The sequence below is a fragment of the Balearica regulorum genome, chromosome 2, assembly GCF_011004875.1.
Source record: "Balearica regulorum gibbericeps isolate bBalReg1 chromosome 2, bBalReg1.pri, whole genome shotgun sequence".
Lineage (NCBI taxonomy): Eukaryota > Metazoa > Chordata > Aves > Gruiformes > Gruidae > Balearica > Balearica regulorum.
The window spans coordinates 71,342,049-71,364,263 of NC_046185.1; the positions used below are offsets into that span (position 1 = coordinate 71,342,049).

At 40.9% G+C, this 22,215-nt stretch overlaps 1 protein-coding gene across 5 annotated transcripts in view; it reads right to left on the reverse strand.

Moving 5' to 3' along the window:
- The window catches only part of LOC104641782 (poly(rC)-binding protein 3), a 531,086-nt gene that overhangs the window by 155,930 nt on the left and 352,941 nt on the right, over positions 1-22,215 (reverse strand). The window contains exon 1 of one of the 5 annotated variants that reach the window (XM_075744674.1): positions 20,587-20,762. The exons of the other annotated variants lie outside the window; for them this stretch is intronic. The gene's annotated coding sequence lies outside the window, so the exon portion shown is untranslated. Of the gene's footprint in view, positions 1-20,586; positions 20,763-22,215 lie in introns of those variants that run through there. 5 annotated transcript variants of the gene reach the window in all.

The window sequence follows — 22,215 nt, forward strand, 5'->3', positions numbered from 1 at the left end:
CTTGACAATAATGACAACTGAAATAACAGGAGCCACTGTCCAAACCAAAAGCTGAAGTAGGCATCCAGCCATGATGCCCAATGGGTTTTCACTGAGGATGCCAGCATACAAACATCAGAGCTTGCTTACTATTGGAATAAGTTGTATCTGAGAAAAAACAGAAATATGCCAGAAACAGGGGGAGCAAGCAAGCATGTGAACTGGGCAGTCCTGGAAGACTGGGCAAAACTCAGAGAACGTTCATCCTTTCTCCTACTGCAGTGGCATACCAAGGAGGAAGCAGCCATAAGGAGTATGAAATAAGGAGTAAGAAATCTGATCCTCGTGAGCCTCACAAATACAACTCTTGACCTAATACAGATGTTAAAAAGGGGGATTATAATATGGCTTACTGTGACACTGTTGAACAATTAGAATAAAAAGCTAACTTGATCTGTAAAACCACAGAAGTAGTTATGTTGTAAAATTCTGTCACTTTGAAAAACACTGGCTGCAACATGAAGGAATATCACAAGTCCAGGATGGACCAAGGGAACAATTCACAGATCCATAGGAATAGTTTGATTCCATCACTTAAGGTCTGCCACATTTGCCAGCTTGAAGGAACAAAGCTCCAGGGCACAAAAACCAGTCAGCCAGTTATGGAACAGACTTGGGAAGTTCCACTTCTAGACTCTGAATTTGGCTACTGAATTTATAATCTCTGGAAATTCCCATGGCAGAAGGTGTAGAAATAACCAAACCAAAAATCCTGAAAACACAGAGAAGTTGGATAGTTGAACCTGAACCACATTTCTGTTTCAAATCTCAAATGCAGACAGTGAAGGCAGAAGATCTATCCATCCATCCTGAATGAAAATATGTTTTAACATGAACCTGTCGAATTCACAACAATGAACCTAGGGTAAAAAAAAGGAGAAACCGAGAGAGCTAGGAGTTGAGAATGAAATGTTGATAATGTCATCTGCATTTTGGAACGAGTAGCATGGTACATACAACATTTAGACCAAGGATGCTCCTTGAATTTCTAAATATGAGTAATGCCATGATTATTCCTCATTTAGGACTATAAATGTTTTGCATGTCTTTTATTCTAGAGCCAGCACAAGACTTTTCAATGGCTCAGGCAAAACTGACAGTCAGTCCTCCTAAAATAACAGATGGGACAGGGCCACTCCTGCCTGCCACAGAAAAGTGGGGAATTGCAACGGAGAGATCTAGAGGATCCACGCTGCAGAGCTGGCTGCCTCCAGGGACTGATACCAGTCAGCTATCACAGCTGCTGGCGCTGGGCATTCTACCAATAGTTTCCACTCCTACTTTAGGGGCAGCAGCAGTTTCAGACAACCTGTTTTCCCCAATCCTAATATGGGCAAAATTAGAAGGGGGATGTTAAGGGACATGCACTTTCATTTCCCAGCTGCCTGCTACCTTAGGCATTTTCTGCTTTGCTTATACTCACAGCCAGTCCAGTTTGCTGCTGGAAGCTGAGGACTCAATTTAACTTTACTTCTTCTGCATTCTCAGAAGATTCAGCAAAGACTACATTCACCATTGTCGTCCTACAATTCTGAGAGTCAGGTGCCTTGACCCTAAGTGTATGAAGTCCACCTTATGTCAGTTTTAATTCTTCTACAGGGGCATTGATATGATATCATTCTCAAAAAAGCAAACAATTCACCAATAATGATCAAGAATTTTTTAACATGCTGTCCATATTGCGCTCTTCAAGTTCCTTATGGAAGAGTTTGAGTGCAGTGAAATTCTTGATGTAAAAGGCTGCCGTGAGATATTTCAATATACTGGTGCAACATAAGAGTTATCAGTCTGCCTTGACTAGTTTGATCAGGAAACTACTGAAGAGCCGTAGAGTAAATAATAGATTTAAAACCAGGAACAGCTTTCTAGTGTGTATTGGCAGTTTCTCATTGTACAGTAATGTCAGAACACACGTTGCATCAATATTGGCAGATAACGTGGAAATTTCAGTAAATATTAGTGTTTTGAGCTAGATTTATTAAAGCCTTATGCAGGTATATTTGTTACAGCTTTTCTGACTGATTATACCACTGTTGGCCAAGTCCACTAGCATAGCAACAACAGGAAAAAAATGCAGACAAATAAATTTGTTCAACATAAAATAATACTTTGCTGTACCATAACGACTTTTTATATCCAACTTCCTATCCTACTTCATTCCATTTTTTTTTTTTTAAATGTCTGAAACTTTACTGATGGAGAAGATAATTCAGTGATGCTCGCCAAGTTTAGAACCCTCTTCCACCTGCAGATTTCCACTGTGCTCTCTGGAGATTCGCTTTGTCTTTCAGTGCCTTAATTCCATGGACATAAAATAGTAATCTTGTCCTACCTCACAGAGCTGCTATTAGCACAGCCCATTTAGGTTCTGGAGTGTTGCTGCATTATGGGAGAAAAATGGTTTATCTATGTACCATGTGTACATTTTCTACTGAGCTTTTTTTTAAAAAAAAATCTAAATTTGTATCTTGAACATTTGTTTTTTTCATTTTCTTTTCTAACTTCCGTCACTTTGTTTCGGTTTGTACTGTGTCGTGTCTGCTAGTACAGTCTTCTTCCTCCTTCAGTCACTTTTCTGTGTCATATAACTGTGATGAAGTTTCTCTCTGTATTTCTTTTCTCCAGCATTGCATTCTTATATCTCCTATATTGCCTTGCTCTCTAGATTGAGAATAGATAACTATTCCCAAACTTACTCACATCTTTCTATCTATCTCCTTTCTTATTGCTCTGAGCCTTTCCTTTCCCGTTGGTGTACCATCTTGTTTCCCCTTCTTGAAAGAATTTTCTCCCTTTATAGGGGTGAGGGAGAAGGAGAGCCCTGCACCAGCAAGCATTCATTGATGAGGAGGTAGGGAAATTAGAAAGACTGACTGATCAGAGGGCTTTTATTCAGGATACATGGAGGCCTTTAGCTATGGGTAAAACACCTCAAAGAAAGAGATAATGAGTGCTTCAGGGCAGGGACGGTGTCTGCCTGAAATAAGCATTTCTCCAGTGCTCAGTGCAAAAAAAGCTGCTAACCTTGCAGAGGCCTTAGAGTTGTTACAGCTCAAACCCCAGGAGGCTTTACAGGTCAAATCTTACATCTTGGGCCCAACTGGGAAACAAAATCAAAGCTTCTGCATGCTACAAAACACGTAGCTGATCACAGCCCAGGTGCTGATGGCTCCCTGATGTTTATTCCCTTGTCCTGTGCAGTGAACTTTCAGAGTGCAAGTCAACCAATGCTGTCATTTACCTTCATTTCACTCATCTGGAGGATCTGTATCTATCCTCATCAAAAGAAGTTAAAAGTCTCACTGTTAAGCCTAGTTGAAAAATGATGCTTATGACTGCAACTGGGCCTTTCAAAGAAGAATTCAGAATCCAGCAGAACTCCTAGAGTAAGAATAGATATATTATTTATATGTGTAGTGATAGTAATTTGTATATTTACTTCCCTTTTGGGGTGGTAAGTGCATTTTTAAAGTTTGGTAATTGCTCGGTTCCAAGAGGTAAAATATTTCCTCCCTGCAAATCTAGAGAAACATTAAAGTTGGCAATACATCGCTGGAAAGCCTTACCTTGTTAGGGCTCAAAGCAGACCCACCATTTTTGCGCAGAGCAGCAGGCTCAGGGAGAAACCAGCACCTCTCCTTCTGGAGTGGCTCATGAGCAAAAGCTCTCAGGACTCAATCCCGCAAGGCACTGACATAACCTGGTACCAGACTTTGCTGCTTTGGGGTGCAGTGCTCAGCCACTGCCAGGATATGCCCAGGAATCATGTTTGTATACACCTGGAAGTTTACAAGAGGCTGAACCTATCATTTGGAATCTGCTGATGAATGAGGAAATTTAGGCAGTTGCCCAAAGATGAAATATGCCTCTGGTTTGGGGGACCCGCTCACTATTCAAGTCCCATAAGTATCTGGAAGCTTTGCTGCCTCAGTCGTCCTCACTTCTGAGGCAGGACATACACACACATGTATGAGCATCCATATCTAAACCCCGTCTATATCTGGGTATAATTTTCAGAAAAGAAAGTTTACCCCTAGGACTCATCACACTGATCTGTAGTGCAAGCTGCACTGAAACCTTTAATATTTCAGAAGTGATTATTTTGGTATGATCACCATTTCATTTGTCTGTGTAACTTTTCCCAACCTATTCTTTCCTCCTGCTACTCATTCTTTCTTATCCATACATACTTACACCAAGCCTTCCTTTCTCTATCCATTTTTGCAAATGGTTTCCGTTTGATTTTTTGTCCCCATGGTTTGAATTTTACGAGCATTCCCTTCATGTTTTAGTTCCTTTTCTGAGGGATCACAAGAGAGAGAAAGCAATTCAGAAAAAAACCCAATAATTAATTTATAACTTTAACTACCCAACTTATGTCAGGTCATTTTTAGGTGGAAGGCAGGGAAGATGTAAAAAGAAACTCCCTAGAGTTGCCTGTTTTTTTCTAGACCATTTCAATACACAGCACAGCAAAGGAGATTACTAGAAGTTCTTCTGAAAGTGGAAGTCATTTTTCAGCTAGAAAAATAGAAAATAATATCAATGCTGGCAAGTTACATTTAATAAGCCTGGCCAAAAAAATTTTGAAGAGCAATTTGCTAAAGGCATAAAACCAATAATAAAATGTTTTTTAAGCACATCAGAAACAAGAAGTCTGCCAGAAAGTCTGTAGGGCTGATAAGTAATTGGGGTATAAAAGGGGAGCTCAAATGAGATCAGACTGTACACCAGCAAAGTGAAAAGAACACAGTAAGTGTTCACTGTGGAAGAGCTTTTGGAGGTTCCCAGGCCAAAATCTTCTTTACAGGCAAGAAACCCCTTAAAACTGGTTAGACAATAGGAAGCAGGTAGTAGAAGTAAATGGTCACTCATCACAACGCAGTGAGATTTCTAGTGGATCAGCGCAGGGAAATGCACTGTTCAACACAGTTGTCAGTAATTTGCGTAAGGCTGAATAGTGAGGCGACAGTCACACTAGATTGTCTAGGGTAGTAAAACCAAAGGGTGACTGAAAAATTGCAGAAAGAACTCAATTCTGTGTGATTGGTGATAAAAATGTGGATGAAATGCAGTGCTGACAAATGTGAAATCTGGAATAAAACCAAAGATTTCTAACTATAGATACCCAGGGATGAGCTTTAAATTAGCTATTACCATTCTGAAATACAGCTGCCCCAACTGGAGAAACCATGTACCGTTCTATGAAAACATCAGGCTAAAGCAAATGGAATGTTATGAATTATTAGGAAAATGAAATGCAGGAGAGCAACATTATTGCCACTGAGAAAATGTGCCTTATCTCCTAAGCCCCAAGGGACTCACTTGAAGTAGAAAATGTATAGCCAAGGATGATAAGTAAGATAATTGAAGGTAAGGGACAGTATATGTGTGAGGAACAATAAGTAGGCTGGGGATAACAGTTTGGAAAAGACATAGCTCAGAAGAACATGACAAAACCCATAACATCATGTGCTGCACTGAGAAGGCTATTCACACCTACTAGTAATACAAGAAGGAAAGAGAAGGAAATGAAATTTTGGAGTGTCAGATTAAAGCTTAAAAAATGGAAAATATTTTTTTACAGAATGGGTAATTAAGTTATGGAATTGCTAGAAGATATTGCAGATGTTAAAAGCCTGAATAAATTCAAAAAGCAATGAAACAAATTCATGGGACACTACCCACCCTCAACATTTATTAGAAACAAAGGTATAACTTCTAGACAAGTCCCTAAACTTCAGACCAGGAAAGGATGAGAAACATAATGGAAAATGCATCCCCCTAACGCTGCCATCTTACATGTTATAATGTACATTATAACATATGTGATAATTCAGAAAAATATACCAGGCCTACCAGTTAGGCCCAGCAGAGGCATTTTTCTGTTCTTACCCTCAGGAGAGTTATGCACTGAGCAGAAGACCTGCACAGCTCAGCATGGAGGCACAGGGTTGCCCAACCAACCACTAACCAAGGGGGCCAGAGGGTTCCTCATCTCATGCTGGGAGCTCTACAGCATCTGCACTCAAGCCTGAGAGCTCTCTGAGCCTGGACATTCACCCGGTACAGTCAGAAGCTCTGACCACCGCTCTGGCTGTCACCAAAGCCATGGGTTTATTTCACTTAGTAATGTAGGTTTTCCTCAGAGAAGTTCTGGGACCATAAGAGGGAGGGTAGAGTCTTGCCTTCCTGAGAAAATTCCCTTCTGCTCACAGATCCATTGGACAGTAGAGTACCTTATTTTCAGGCAGGTATTGATACACAGCTAGGGAATGATTTTGAAAGAGAAATCATTGTCTGTATTCTGGACTGAAAAAACCCACCAAAGTCCACACCACTGTCTTCCCTACATTTCCCCAACCCTCAAGGCCTATCAGGTTTATTCCCCAAGCAAAAGAATATTTGCAAAGATTGAGAAAACTGGTGAAGAAAGTGATTGGCATTTAAGCAAAAGAAAGAAGCAAGACAGAAAAATATTAAAATATATTTAAGTTGTATTTGTCCAGGCTAGTAAATCACCCAAATTGACCTATTTTTACCTTGTATTTGTTTACAGGGTTTGCAGAACTCTTCATTTTTGTGGATTAAACACGCTTCACTGGTGGTTTTGTTCTATTTAACAAAAACCCATAATCCGTTCTGGCAGCCTGATAACCTGACCACTCCTACAATATTTCCTAGCACCAATGACTTACATTTTGTTAATCGTCATCATCATCATCATCTGCATTTTCACTGTTCTTTTCCTTCAAAATACAAAGTGGCCCAGGAATATTATTCAAATACTTAAAGCAGCCATTTAAGCAAGCAAAACCAAATTCTGTTAGAAATACCAGGTTGGAAGGGATCTTTGGGGCTCATCTGAGCCCACTCAAGCAAGATCAGCTTTGAAGTTGCATGCAAGTTCAAAGATTGCTCAGGGATTTGCCCAGTTGAATTTGTCATATCTCCAAGAATGGAGATGTCACAGAGTCTCTGGGTACCTGTGCCAGTATTTGATCCCCCCTCAAGGCAGGAAAGATTTTTCTGATACTTTGACAAAATTTCCCATGTTGCAACTTCTGTCTGCTGCCTCTTGTCCTATTATGGTGCACTGCCTAGAAGAGTCTGGCTTCATCTTCTCTGTAAATTGCCAGTAGGTAATTTAAAACAAATAGATCCCCCCCTTATTCTCATCCTCAGGCTGAACAAACCCAGTTCTGTCAGCTTCATCTTGTATGTCCTGTGCTCCAGCCACGTGATGCTCCAAGTATGTCAATATCCATCTTGTACAGGGGAATCCAAAACAGGACACAGTCTTCCAGGCAGGGTCTCACAAGCACCAAGCAGAGGGCAAGAATCACTTCCCTCAACCTGCTGGCTTCACTCTTGCTAGTACAGCCCAGGATGTGTTTGACCTTCAGGATGCTCTGCTGACCTACCTTGGAGCTGCTGTCTGCTGGGACTCCCAAGAATTTTTCTGTAAAACAGCTTTGGAGCCAGTTGTTGCCCCACCTGTCCTGCTGCATGGGCTTGTTCTGTCTCAGATTCAGGGATTTGCATTTGCCTGTGCTGAACTTTCAAAAGCTTCTGCCAGACTACTTCTCCAGCTTGCTGAGAGTCCTCTGAATGGCAGCCCTGACCACCAGCATAGTAATTGCTCCCCTAATTAGATACCATCTGAGGGGTGCTGAGGGTGCATTTCATCCCAATGTCAAGGCAAACGAATGAATGCTGGTGCCAGTATTGACTCCTGGTAGATGCTACTAGAAACCACCGTATAAAGTCCAACTGATCACAACTATTGAAGCCTGGTAGTATGGCCAGCAGTCCACTCACTTTGTAGTTCACTTCTTAAATCTGTGTCTCACCAATCTGGCTGCAGGGATATTGTGTAACAGGCCTTGTGGAAGTCAAGGTAAATAACCACTGCTCTTCCTTTACCAACAATACCAGCCATCTCCCTGGAGCAAGCGCTCAGATTGTTCAGCCACAATTTGCCATTTGTGAATCCATGCTGGTTGTTCCCAATTGCATTCTTGTCCTTCATGTGCCAGGACATGGTTTCCAGAAGGGTTTTCTCCAAAATCTTCCTGGAGACTGAAGGGAGGTTTATGAGCAGACAGTTCCCCAGATCTGCCTTTCTGCTCATCCTGAAGATGCATGTGACACCTTTTCCCAGCCATCAGGAACCTCTCCTGATCCCTAGGGGCCTTTTGAAGAAGATACAAAGCAGTCCTTTAAGTGACCTCAGTCAGCTCCCTCCACATCCTTTCTTGTCCCATGGACTTGTGTATATCCAGTTTGCTTATTTGGTTACTAACTCAATCTTCCCAGATCCTTCCTGGGAGACCTGAGGACAGAACTTGCCAGTAACGACCAAAGCAAAGAAGATGCTGAGTTTCCCAGCCTTTTCTGTGTGCTTTGTTAGCAAGTCTGCTGCCTCATTTGGCAGCCCCGCATCTTTGGCCTCCTTTCGCTGCTACCTTTAGAAGCTCTTCTTGTTGCCCTTCCCATTCCTCACCAACTTCAAGTCCATCTGAACTCTGGCTTCCCTAATTCCCTGCCTGCATGGCCAGACAATGGTCTGCAGTGCTCCCAAGTAGCCCTCCTCCGTCTCCCCTGCCCTCTCTTGGTACCGGAACCCAGGCTGGAGCTCCCTGCCCGTCTGTTGTGCCTATGTGACTGCCTGGGCCATGGGCTGGGCTGAGCCTGGGTCTGGGGAGGTGGTCCTCAGACAGCAGCATCCTCTCTGGGTCCCCTTCCCCTTCAGGGCAGTCTCCCATGGGAACCTGCCAAACAGTTCCCAGAATGAGCTGTTGAACGCTCCATTTTCATTTGCTCTTATCATTCTAAAAAGTTCCCATTTTTGCTCAAAGTAGTTGTTCATTTCAGACAAAAGATCTATAAAAAAGGAAGTTTAAGTGTAAAAAAAAAAAGATTTAAAATGAAACTTTTTTCTCTATCAACGTCAATTTAGATGCATCTGAACTTTTACGAGGATCCATAGTCACTAAATGGTGTCCACTGACTCAGCTGAAATAAAAATTAATGGAGTAGCAATGCTTAATGATTATTGACTATAAATAATGTAAATTATTGGTAATTTAAAATATTAATTTGCAAATAATGATCCGTGGCTAAGACTGACAATATGGCTGGAAAATAAAATCAGGAGAAATTACAAAAGAACCCCTCCCAACTCAGCATCTTACAAATTTTGCTTGCTACCTGTCAACATCTGTTTCACTTTTCAGCAGACCTAGTCTCACCTCCTTTGCATCTCACAGCTTTGTCCAATTTAAACATTCCGTAATCATGTTTTTAGTCCTAAATCATGTGCCTGTGAGATGGTCAGTTACTGCTTCTTTAATTTTATTCACAAAAGACAAGCAAGGGGGAGAATACTGGGTTTTTACTCCCACCTGTTATGCTAAGAGAAGCCAAATGAGTGTTTGACAGGTAAAAAAATAAATGATGAACCCCCAAATTAAAACACTATCAGAATTAAATTCACATACGTTTGTGAGAGTTTGGGCAAGTTCCAGAAACTGACAGCATTTTGCTTTTTCTTTGACATGTATAGTATGCTCATAAAGCCTCCATTAAAATGCCGTGTAATTAACTTAGGGTACAAGGGATAAAATGGTGAAGAGAACAACAAAGATAATTTGTCATCAGGATTTTCATTAAAAACCTCAGTATTATAGGAATTAATTTCAGCAGTGCTTTGCCCTGATTACTGCCTGTCAGATAGTATATAGGGCCCGAACAGAATATTTGAATGAGAAGTGTTTGCAGAATCTCATCCTACATCAGCTTTATGAAGGTAAGTCGTTTATCTACACTGACTGTAATTCATCATCTACATTTTAATATTCCAAAACCTGAAGACTTTGCTCTGATTTTGACTTCTCCTAACATTACTATTTTCCAGCGAATGTTACATTGGTAATAGTTTTTCCTGACACACATTGCAGTCTCTGTCTTGGACAGGGAGAAAGATCAATGATGTGCTTCAAAATCACAACAGCCATCAACTTGTTACTTTTTTCTCCCAAACCTTGTAGTTGTTCGCCAAATAGTGTTACATCACACAGGCACACAAACGTTATTGGCCACAGAAAGGAGAGAACCAAGTTAGATTTTAGGCTCTGAATTGACCTACCACCTGCACAGCATTTAGGCAATGTTTTTATCCAGCCTTCACATTTTTATTTTCTCAAAATGTTCCACTTGTAAAGCAGACCACTTTGGAGTCTGAAACACATTTTAAAGTAATGACTAAACACTAATCTACTAACATGTTAAAGTGGCACTTGAGAATTTGGCAGCATCACTTTAAATAATCTCTTAGCCTACTGATGCCTCTCTCGGTATCCTGTGTTTCCACACATAGCTGATGAATAAAATTATTTGAACTAATCATTGCCCATACTTTACTTCACACAGTATTTCTTGCATGAAGAGCAAAGGATGCAGCATGCGTGGCTTACAGTAAGGAAACCTGTAATGCAACATATGATCAAAATTTCAATTTCTATAACATTTTTCCTTCAACTTATCAAAAAGTATTTTTATAAACAATCTCATCTTAAATCTGAGAGTGCCATTGTGGAATAAAGGCTGTATTACAGAAATTACTTTGGTCATTTTTGGCCAAAACAATGCAGGAGTTCAATGTCACACATGGGGACAGGGAGGGGGTAGCAGATGGAGAAATCAAATTCACCCCTACAGCATACAGAAGATACACGACATTGCTGAGAAACAACAAGCCGCAATATTGGGTCTGGCTGAGACAGAGTTAATTTTCCCCACGGCAGCCCTCACAGCGCTGTGCTGTGCATTGGCAGCCAGCAAGGTGTTGGTGACACACCGGTGTTTTGGCTACTGCTGAGCAGGGCTGGCACAGCACCAGGGCTGTCTCTCTCCAACAGTTCCTCCCCCTCACCAGTAGGCTGGGGGTGCGCAAGTGCTTGGTGGGGGACACAGCCTGGACAGCTGACCCAAACTGAGCAGAGGGGTATTGCAGATATTCCATACCATATGATGTCTGCTCAGCAATAAAAGCTCAGAGAAAGGAGGAGGAAGAGGAGGCATTCATTTTTTATGACATTTGTCTTCCAGAGCAACTACCACACATACTGAAGCCCTGCTTCCCAGGAAGTGGCCAGACATCACCTGCTGATGGGAAGTAGAGAATAAATCTCAGCAGCCTTCTTTAGCATTGTGCTTTAAAAGTTGTGTCGGTTCACTGATTTTCCATCAATCCCCAGCTTTCCTAAGAGCTGTCCCAATGTTCTACAGGTATCGGGTTCAAACCTGCTTTGCTTGCATCTTCTGTCATAATCACATTATGAGATGACACACATTCATTTGGCTGTAAGGGGACGCTTAGAGAAGTCAGGTTAAGAAGATGACTCAGTTGCCTTATTTAGACGAAAAATTATTCTGATTATCCAGCACATTAAGCCATTAATTAAATAACAAAATGTGCCATCTCTCTTTCTTCTCTCTGTTCTCATTTTTCTATTACCAGTTTCCTGCTCCTTCTATCATTGCACGTTTCCATTTTCCCAGTCTTTTGATCTCTTTTCTCCTCTTTGCTACTCCTATACTTGCTCTTTTTCCTGCTCCTCTTCACTCTTCCCACACTCTCTACTATCCTACGTCTACGTAACACTGCCACTCACTCCTAGCTTCTCCTTTTATTCACATCCAGCCTCCTTCTATTTATGCTGTTCCTTTTCATGGAGCATATATACATGGCAGGAAACCAGCAGCTTTCTCATTTTCCAGGACTTCATGTAGGGAAAATCCATGTCATTGCATAGGATCTAAACTCAGCCTACAGCAATGCCCTCTTCACCAGGTGCCCCAGAAGAAAAAGGCCACCATTTCTTTTGAGTATCCCGCAGGCTACAGAGCTGTTCTAGCCAAGAACAGGTCCTGTAAGTGGCATGCGTGACAGTGGTTCCGTAGTAAACAGTAGGTCTTGCTCTTCCCTGAAACTCTTCAAGACTGCTGGAGGTGTAAAACAAGTTCTGTTGGGTCAAACTTCACAAAAAGTGTTTTCCCCCTCCTCTCACAGTGCTAGATTTGCCTTTTAAATTATTAAAGCTACTCATCAGAGCTAGTGCTACTGGCCAAGGCCTGGGGCTTCTGAATACAATGATATCACAGGCATGAAAGCATTTCTTTTCTGCCACAATGGAGCCATAGAATGGAACCTAAAATAACAAGTAGAAAATCTAGAGACAGAACATTAGATTTTTCTCTTTGATTTTTCTTCTTTAGATGTAAAACCCATTAAATAGGCCAGTATGTAGGCAACCTCTTATTTAACTAGAATTATGGCAATTGCATCCACTCCACATGGAAATATATTGAGCAGTAATGGCTAATTATTTCAATGGATGTTTTTTTCAAATCAATAATTATAACTCCCAGATATTGATTTAATCCATATCTTTAAAGACACCAACAATTATTGCTAAAAGAGTAGTTTCTTATAGTGGAAAACATACACATTAGGACAGAGGAATTATTCAAAATTATATGCATTCTGTAGCACAGAAAATCTATTAGCACACAAAAAATAACAAGCTACTTTGTGTTTCTAGTCAGGGCACCATGATAGTCTGTGACTGGTAATCTAGAGCATAAATAAAGCTGTGAATTTGCTATGCTCGAGTGCCACTATTGATATTCCTACATTTACTGTGTCTTGCATAAATGAACCTGTCCAAGAGGAAAGTGGGTGGATGATGCTTACGTACATTTAGATATTATCCTTTATGTGCCAATTATAAGCCATTGCCACAGGGCCTATATAAGGACGCTAATTTCTGTGCCTAATTCTTTCTGCTTATTTGGCTCTAAAACTTTAGGTAACATCTGACACAGGAACTTACATGAAAATTAGGCCACCTGAATATGACCTCCCCCCAACTCATTCTCTCAGCCTCTTCTCAAAGCCAAGCAACCAGACAGGTTATAAGGATAACCCAGCTGCCAAGCATGTCCAAAAGTGTCTAACAAACACATAAAAAATGGTGAGAAAGACTCACTCCAAATTCATCTCCCATTTTCAATATAGCCACACCACTTCTGCATGCAGGGCAACACCATGGCTGCAGGGACATAACGTGCTGAAATTACCTTAATTATGCTCTCTCTCACCTTTCTTTATGGATGCTGTTGATATCAGTCAAAGACAACTCTTTGAAATCCCATCCTTTAAAAAGGCACAGAGAGGGATTTCCACCCACACTTTTGGAACAAATCTCTCTTGCTAGACTCCGAGTTATAATAAATCTGAAACAATTTCTGTTCACTACATAAAACTAGGGCAACAGAAACATGATTGTTAGCAATGTGACAAAATACATTTAAACCTCTGGCAATTAATGAAAAACACTAGTTTCTTAGTGCAGTGCTGCCTCCGTAAAAGTTTGCAAGTACCACAAAACGATACTTTCTACTGGCTTCAGTGGGAGCTAGTCACATAAATAAAATGTGGTCCTCATGAACCTGGATGTAATTCTGCCCTTGCTGCCTCTGTGCTGACAGACTTCTCGGCACCTGAAGCCACTTGGACAACAAGGAGGCTTTGTTAATTCCGTGAAAACCTGGGGGTAACTTGAGGGTTTTTCCTTATTTCATTTTTTTTCTTTTTTTTTTTTCTTCTTCCAGCAATCTGTGCAATTTCCAGGAATTAGAGTGCATGGACTAGAGGAACAGAGACATGCTTTTCTATAAAACTTACAGTAATCAGGATAGGAAAGTCACACAGTTGTGGTCTCCTCTTTCACAGCAGGAATGTGAGGAAACTACAAAATATTGTCATATACACCAATGCCACTGTAAGTAGAATTTGACCCATGGGACTTTTTTTAAAATGGAAAAATCAATAAATGTCAAACAATTATAATACGAGTAACTTTTCCTAGCACAGCCTATAATGAAATTGTGCTTTAGATGTAAGGCCAATTCAAGCCATATTTTAGCCATGTTTCGGAGTTAGCAAAAGGCAGGGGTCTCTGGAATTATCCAGTCACCATGGCATAACCTGCAATTTTATTTTTCTGCCTTCCAGATACATATTCAGTTATTCTTTTATTTATTTACTTATTTTACTTCTCAACATGTTATCCGCATTCTCTGGATAGGGTTCAGTTTAAAAAAATCTCTGTTTTGGTTTACAACACAAGTCCAATAAACACTTATATGCTTCTTAAAATTAAACATTAGTCTTTTAAAATACATACTGATGCTTTGAACCATCACAGAACTGACTGTGAAGGTGTTCAGAGCTTGTCTGAACCTGGGTTACCCAGGCTGGGTCCTACTGTTTTACCCATCCAGAGGAAAGTACAGTTAAATAATAAAGATAACATATTTATACCACTTACTACACGTGTGTGTATATGTGTGTATATATATGCATATGCAGATACATTCACTATATGTGCATATGCATTTTATATGCATATAACTCTAAACATCATTTTATTATGATTAACTTAATGATCAACTAATTTGATCCCAATTTCTTTTTTGACTTGAACCTGAGATATCTCCATTCTGTTAGTACTTGATAGTGAGCTGTAACTTTTTTCGCTCAGAAAGAAGAGTACCTAACTTAGAATCCTTATTTCACTTAATAGTGCTCATCTGGAGGGAAAAAGTAAATCCTCAAGGCTGTAGCTATGCTTGGTACAGTAAGTATGAGAACGAAGTTTCAGAGTCAATTCAGGCTGATAACATCTGAAATTGGGAAGGCAGCATTGACGTATAAAGCCAGTGTAGAGCAATGAGAAAAGATCACCCTGTGTCTGACTTTTTTAAAGATATGCAAAGCCCATGCTGCCTACAGCAGACGATACCCATTGTCTGGATGGTGAAAATAATATGGTCCTTCTCCCTCAAGATAGCAATGCTGCACACATCACCACCACCTGGCTCTGAAGGGAGAAGGCAGCAAGGGATCGATCTGCAAAAGGAAGAAGGAAAAACTTCTTGCTGAGAAGATGCAGAAATACAGCCCCCCATTGCCTGGCACAGGAAAGAAGAAAAGGTGCTGAATGCATATATGCACATACGTCCTTCTCACAGCGCTACCCGTAGCCAAGAGAAAACAACCATCTTGAGAGAAACAAAGAGGAAAGAGATGGAAAGTAAAATAAAGCCAGGCAATCCAATATAATAAAGGCTGAGGTAGATTTTAAAAAGAGTTCAGCACCCATGATAAGGGTTCTGTCCCACCAATAGGTCTCCTGAGCTCCTAGAAATGGTGGGGGATAGAAGAGGAACAGGAAAATGGTTTTGAAAGCTTAGTGAGAGAGCTGGTGGAATACTGTACACTGGACCCTAATGCAGTGTCTCAACCTTTGCCCTGGGCCCCTGAGAACACCCACCCATGTTTGGGCATCTCATGTTCAGTATTTATGTAATTCACCAAACTCTCTGGACAATTCAGAAGGAACTTTCCTTCCTGATGTCCACGCGTATTTTGTGAGCACACATGGAGAACCAGAGATGATCTGTTTCACTGTCTTCATAGGTTCACAGCGCAAGAGGGTTGGGCCAAACCCCCTTATTATTGTACAATGCCACGTGAAGCACTTCACAGGGTGACACAGCTTACTGTAGATTCAGGGGTTACAGCCCTGGGCACTGCGAGTCCTGACCTGGGTTGCTGTGAAGCTGACCTGAGCACGAGCGCACAGGCAGGACCGAGCGGTATGGACACTCATTCTCTGGCTTAGCTGAGTGAGTTCCTCCAAGCAGAGCGTGAATCCATAAATCTCTACAGAGAAGGCACGCTCAGCGGGGAATTCGGTGGCTGACAAACAGCTGAATGGAAACACCCCACGGAGCGGCTAGAGCATCTACGCAGAGTGGTATGTGGGCACAGCAGGGTGAAGACAGCATCTTCTCCTGCCATGGGCCACGTTAGCAGCTGTGTTGGAATCCTTTGCTCCAGAAACACATACTAAATATCCCAGTTCAAAATATACACAAGCAAACATTACATAGAGGTGCACTCTTATAACATTAATGCAGGGTGGGTTTTTCAGTACAATGCCTTGGCGTTTCATAAGGCTATCTGACCGCTTTCCCAAAAGAATAACAACAATAACATACAGAAATAAGTGTTTTTTTTCTAAAGGTACGGTGATCATGAATGAAAGAAAACATAAAATCCAGACACATAATAACTGCTTGGGGTGTTTCCTGGCCTAAACTGCAGCTATCCTCATGTCTAATATCCTGGATGCAGAAGACAGTTAATGACGATCATAAAATAAAATACTGAAATGACTTTTCAGTTCCTATTCTCTGGCAGAAACTGTGATGTTGGTTGTTACTGGCTTTTCATGCTTCAATAAATGCCTTTAAAATATCACCTCTGACTTGACTGGTGTGCTTTTGAAGTAGTTTCCTGAATCAGAATACCTCCACTGCCAATGTACTACAGAGTTCCCTTCAGAGTTCCTGGCTTTTGTATTAACAAGTTTTCTTTCTTTATGTTTTCTTCTTTCTGTGGTCAAGGTTTGGAAATGCTATTCTATGCATGTGTGCAAGAGCACAAGGTTCCTCTCAGTGATTTTATTCAAGCTCCCCTATTTAAGACGACAAACACTGGGATTAATTAATTCTCATGCATGACTTCCAAGCTGAGAAACTACATTTTCTCCGCTACTCATTTTGTTGATTCTACTAATAAAGGTTATTGTCATCTACTGGTAGAGAATTTAAACAGTAATTTTGTTGACGATACACTTGGCAGCAGAGAATGGATCTTCCTTTCTCGTTGCGACAATGGTGCTGCCATCCTTTCGCGGTACGTATGCAGTAAGGCAGACAATCCGCTTGGATATTGCAGCAACAGGCTTCGGACTCCAGAAGACAAAAAGAGACTAATCAATCCTGTCCAGCACTGGGGTTCCTTCTCAGGTGTCCAGGCCATGTTATCTTCTCCATATACCTAATTTTTCTTCTGGAAGAATCATCAGGGATTTCCTAGTAAATTACCGAACTGAACTCTTCAAACTCCTTAGGCCTTTCCATAGCTGGGATTACGAAGCATTAGTTATCTACTGCCAGGTTGAACTCTGTGAACTGCTGAGAGCACCTCCTAATCAACTCTTATGTTTCTAACTGGTTGACTTAGAGAGTATGTTGTAGTCTAAACCAAACTTATGTCTCCTGTGTAGCAAAGGTTTGACACATCCTCATTGATCTCTACGTATTTAAATAATCAACCAGCTAATGTAAGGTAAAAGAAAACCAACCTCAAAACCCTAGCATAGGCCAGCTTTAGTCTTTAGAAGGGGGGAAAAGGTGAATGAATGTTTAGATATCAGTGTAAACAAAAAAAAAATTGCATATGATTTTACACATGCATGCTTAGCTTCACACCTGAATGCAAGTCTGCGGGACACAACGGTGCTACAGCCACTTCTGCTGCCTTCTCTCGTGTTTAAAGTGCTTAAGACTCGGGGAATAGCAAACATTCACTTTGCATACAATATTACGCTGGTTTGACAACATTACTCCTCCCTGTTTTCCACACTCTGCCCCATAGTTCCCCCATGGATGGGGTCGTGTGAGCACTCTCTAAAATGCTCAAGACAAACCGAGCCGGTTCATTTTAAGCGGTGTGAACTGTGGATCTGGGCCGGCTTGGCTGAGTTTTCAAGTTTCAGGCTAAGGAGCAATCACACGAGCCACTCCGTTAGCAAAACCGCAGGGGCAGCACTGCCAGCTGGCGAGTGGCAGTGACGGTAGAAAGCAGGAACGTCTCTGAGCAGAGCAGCTGGAGCCTAGAAGATGCCACCCCTCTGCAGCTGTAAAACTTCTGCCTCAGTGTCCCTCAGGTGTGGGAAAGGCCAACCCCAAAATAAAACAGATGTGACAGAGAAAGTTTCTGTCAGTGGCTGTAAAACAAAAAGTTATCCACTTGATATAAGCTATGCTTGGAAAAAACCTCAAAACACCCCCCCCCCCCAAAAAAAAAATCCAGGTAGTAAATCAGCAAACTCTTGTAAGTATAGAAAGTAAAAATTTCTTATACCCAATCCTCAAATAAACAAACTACACCTTCCTGTGGTGTAAGTGTACCAACTTAGACTTTTTCCTAGCTTTTGGAATGAAAAACCCTCAAAACTCATAAAACCTTCAAATATCAAAAGCTAAATCTATCCCTAAATGTTGGGGCGAAAGTTTTCAGCTAAGATTTGGTTCAGAGAAAACGACATTACTAATACTTAACCTTAAGTGTGTCTATGTAAAGTTTATAGGCTAAAGCATCAAGCAAGTGGCACATCTTAAAATCCAGTGGTGGTTCGATGGCCACTTTTTTCTGGTCTGACTGAACTGAAGCAGTTCCCTTCCCTGTGACGCCTGCTCAGTTGCAACAGTGCAACGATTTGGGGGCTACACTGCAAACCAGATAAGCTTATTGCTCTGCTTTATAAAGGATCTTGAGAAAAAGAGAAAGGACATAGGTAATTTCCCAAGTTCAGTGTTCAGTCCTACAAAAAACCTATACCAACACAATGGGAAGGAAAGAGGCAGGTGGAAGATTGTGGACAGAGGTGGGAGCTGCTTAAGGTCAACTTTGCCACCAAAAAAAATACCCACAGCCATCTAAATTTGTGTTAGGCATGAGTTGTGCGCCCCACTCAGAACTATCAATTAGCATTTATTAATTTATATGAGTACTGAAATACACATAAATTAAATAATCTTAAGTTAAATATTAAACATACTAAATAAATAATAGTATTATGAGCTTTAATACTCTTTTAAAACTGTAATCAAGTAAAACTAAAATTCAAGTATATATAATGTATTTGTAATTTAACACCTTTAAAGAACTCGACCTAAAAAAATAGTATGCATTCTTATGCAGGAAAGAGTCACTTAGGATTCAATATGATTTGTCTGCTGCATTTGGAAGGAACCGTGGGATGGCATCGTGGATGTGTATTTTCCTGTCATTCTATTAGATACAGAATATTTCAAAGTGTCATAACAAAAACTCTACAGGAAGCAAAAAAATAGCTGAAAAGCACAGAAGTCTACTTTCTAAGGCCTGCCTCTGACCCCAGACGCAACCATTAGCACAGAAACTGCACTTATCTTACAGATATGGAATATGGACTTCAAGCAATGGCTGCCAAAACACATTTAATGAAGATAAAGTAACGGAGAGCTGGAGAATATCAGCTGGTAAACTTTTCAGGATTACTCATGCAAGACATCATCCTTTTGTCTAAACACACAAACACGCAGTGCCAGCCAAAACCCATGTTAATCTAACATTGAATTAAAGGCAGTTGTAACTTCTGGACTTCACATCAAAGGGCTGGGGGTGTCTCCCCCTGCTCTCGGTGCTGCGCCAGAGCTTGGCGCAGACGGACAGATTTGGAGCGCCTGGAGTTTTCTCGGCTGCACCACAGCTTGTGTTTGTATATTAAAATTATATGGCACCACTTTCTGAGGGTGTGTGTGTCATATTAGAGCATAAAGGTCAGGAGAGGAAATGAGAGTGATCACCCCGAGGGCCAACTGCCCCCAAAGGTGACGCAGTGTCGTGGAAATGACATTCTAAAGGACAGTCGGTCTCACCATCAGCGTAAAGCATACCATAGGGGTAGCGATCGGGGCTGCAACTCTTTAAGTGTGATTGTTTAAAGACACCCAAGCCAGACCTATAGAAAGACTTATATGCTCAAAACTTGCCTGCTTCTCCCAACTGTTGTGGTCAGCACAAGAAAAGACAATGCCTGCCCATGCCCTCCCCCCGGCCCCCCAACACATCTTTCATCTCACGTGTGTTTAAAATTAAAAACAGCAGTTTCAAACCAAGAAAAATCTGTTCACATATAAAAGGAAAAGATGACACACAAACTTATTCAAAACATTGAATTACGAGTGAATATGAGAAAACTATGAATTGTAATTAAAGCTGCAGCTCTTCTTATTTTCCAGAGCAAAACATAAATTAGCTGAGTGGCTGTATTTAATTCTTTAAGCGAAGGCATAGGACTGGATCTTTGGGTCTCAGCTTTAATCAGACAAATATTAAATTCTACAAAGATTAAAAGCTATACGAAGTTGCTGTTACATCGCACAACTACTTATCTGGCTTGACTTTAAAAAGAAGTGATTGGAAGTACAGGCGCAACAGACTGAGATATTGTCTTTTATCACTCAATGGTCAGTATTGAAGGATAGCGCAGAAAACAGGGTGTCTGCCAGGGAGCTGTTGTACTCATTTTATAGACTAATAAGACATTTGGACAAAGATTTTAACAGCAGAAGCAGTAAGTGTAGCAGGCACTATTATCTATGAGAATACACTGTGGAAATCTTTGTAGCTTTTGTTTTATCAAATAACAGTTTAAAAAAGAAGTTTTATAATTTTCATTTTGTTCCCAAGTATTTCATGACAAGCAGAGCTCCAGAAGATATCTCTTATCCTTCTGGATTCTGATTTCTCATGCAGAATGAGTGTAGCAAGTTTTTAATATTAAATAGTCAACTCACAGCGCTTTCATTCAGACTCACATGGTAGTTTTCCTCCTTCATAAAGAAGTATTTTTGGATACATGGCTGAAGAGCCAATCCACAAATTTGTCTTCCGAATGCAGCAGCTGAGCGCAACACACGATCCCGGAGTTATCCCTCCCGATGCGCTCGGAGGAACGCATCGGTGACACTCTGTACGTCGTTCTGAGCATAACGGGAAATGCCATCCACGCCAGCAAGGCTGGAAAAACCTTTTTCCTGATTGGCTGCTCATCCCAAACTGCCTGGCAGAAGCTTGAAATATGCAATGCAGGGAAGTGATATTCTGTGGCATTCATTCAATTTACCTGCACTACACTCCAGGGAGCCATGCTATTAAACAACAGCTCCAGTGGGTCAATAAAGTTAACTTAATTAAATTGCTTTCCCTCCCACTCTTCCAACTAGAAAGATTTAGGGCACAGGGACAGACACAGAGCTGCTTGTAAATAAAAGGATAATTTAGCTAATCATTTGCTGGAGAAAGACATATGTTTGTCAATAATTCTATATACAAAGCAGAGAGCTAGTTTAAATTAAAATAATCATGTAGGATAAGGGAAGAGACAATACCTACTAACGAATGGCCATTAAGAATTTTCAAGCAGTGTCAATTACTTACTTAAAAGTTAAATCTCAGAGACTGCACTTTTTGCTCCATAAAACTGAAATTACAATTGCTTGAATGTAATGTTATAAAACATACTACCGTTATTACAAGCGTAATGAATACACATTCTTAATTTGCTGGGGACTGATCTAGTCCTTTTCTGGTCATTTTGATATGTGCACTCTCACTGCCTTACAAGAATTGTGCTTTAGGAGTCTCTAGTCTGTCCTTTTCTATGGAAGTACACAGAAAATATCGTCAATAACTAAGGATAACAAACATTACAGTTAAGCCAATGTTTACAGGTTATTTGCAACCTTATGATACTTTCAAATCCTCAGTCTGAAACCGCTGAGGCTGCTTGTCTATTTGAGGCTAGACGTTTTGAAAATCTACAATTAAATTGATGTAGCTGCTTCGCAAAATGATATTTAGGTATTCTTATTCCTTTTTCCTCAGAAACTTTACTACTTGCTTACTCGGAATACAGACCTGCGCTTTGGCAGGAGTTGCCCTGACGTTACACGCGCACCCTCTGCTCTGCCTCTCGAGTGTTTCCGGCTTTGCCCCAAATCTCCCTTTGCGTACGCTGAGCAGAAGCATGCCAAGCACTGGCAGCTAGACTCTCTAAATCTTCTGTGCTGTTTAAAATCTGTTCCCTCTGAGCTTTTACCTGCAAGTAAATGGGTCTTTTTTTTTTGTTTCTTTCCTTCAAATATCTTTACTGTTTCCTATGAATAGCAAGATCTTGGAGCTAGTCTGAGATCTTATAAGCATGTGAAGAGAGCTGGATGCTTCTAAAGGCACGTGGGCACTGTTTAATTTAGGAAGTATGGAAATACACTACAAGGCAGAAAAAGGTCCCTTCACGTCCTCACGGCCAGTTCTTGCAGTACAGGTGGTCTCTCCATGAACCTGTCTGCCATGGGGTCTGAGACTGTCCTTTTCTCCTAGAGCACAAATCCTCCTCCAGTGCTGGGTTTGCTGCTCTTTGTTCT